Source organism: Polistes canadensis, unplaced genomic scaffold, assembly GCF_001313835.1.
Source record: "Polistes canadensis isolate GaletaPanama2010 unplaced genomic scaffold, ASM131383v1 scaffold_248, whole genome shotgun sequence".
Taxonomy (NCBI): Eukaryota; Metazoa; Arthropoda; class Insecta; order Hymenoptera; family Vespidae; genus Polistes; species Polistes canadensis.
In genome coordinates, this window is record NW_014569795.1 from 49,953 (window position 1) to 51,393 (window position 1,441).

Here is a 1,441-nt window from a genome sequence, read left to right on the forward strand (position 1 = left end):
TGTATTATTTTCGGATTAAAAAAAAGAACAAATTATATATTAAAATAAAGAAAAAAATAACAAAACACACTATAGATCAAAGAATACGTAGAAATATATTTCTGTTTCGAGAACACCCTGTAGATTGTTAAATCGTTAAATAAAACGTGAACAATTAATTAATCACGCGTATATATTTGGGAATATCTGTTGAATTACGAATTGCAACGCGTTCTGTTTCTTTTCTTTTTGTTGCTGAAATAATATTGTTTCATATTATTTGTTTGTTTAGTTTTATTATACATATATATGCCATAAAGGTAATCTAGTATATATCATGTACCTTTCTTGAAAATATTATAGTTGGCACAGTGTTGATTGTGTCCGTCGTGTAATTTAAATCTTATGCATGTTTTATGTGGTTATTTTTTTATACTTCCTGTATTTATTTATTTTTATATGGTTCTTTTCCTTATTTTTTTTTTTTATTTTTTTTTTTTATATTTTTTTTTTAAACTATCTACCAGCATTTTCCTGCATAGACCCTGTTTAATTTCTAATCAAATTCACACCGATTCTCGTTTTAGAGTTATCATCATATTTTTAACGCGTGTCTATTTTATTATTATTATTTCATTTATATATTCAAATATGTTTGCGTTTACGTAATAACAAAAAAAGTGATTTGTAAAAAGGGTTGAGTTTGGCTGGGCGACAGGGGGAGGCTTTTGGGGTGGAGGGAAAGGGAGGGAGGAATAAATATTTAGTATGAATTATAGACGAAAAGTATTAGATTAGAAAAATGTTGATAGACCCCAATTAATTTCTAATTAAAATTCAATACAGTTTGTTAATTTCGACGTTTACAAGTGTGTTCATTTTTTAATATTTTTTTTTTTTCTTTCTTAATAATTATATTATGTGTATGTATGTATGTATGTATATACATATACATATAGATTATTTTATAATTAGAGATTCGTGGATGATAAATTATTATGTGACAAAATTTGATATTACAAGAGATTAGATTGTGTACGTGTGTGTGTGTATGTATTTTTTTCTTTTTTTTTTTAAAGTTCTAATTAACAAACTTATTTTTCCCGCCCACAATTTGATTTAGTTTCATTTTTATTGTTTCGAATTTTGTTTAAAATTGGATGTGTCTATAAGCAAGGCCGCGAGATATTTTTTTGTTTTTGTTTACTAGGAAAAAGTTCAAGTTATTAGAATATTATAGAAAAATGGTTTTAATCGTAATTAAAAATACTATGAGTAATATTTTGAATACGCGTACGCTTAAAATACACTTACGCGTTATCTTCAGTATTTTTTTTCTTTTTTCACATTTTTAAAATACAATTTTATTCGTCAAAGCTCTTACTATTTAACAATAAATAATTCTCTATGTGTAATTCGATAAATTCATGCTTTTATTTCTAAGATAAAATGCATCATAATC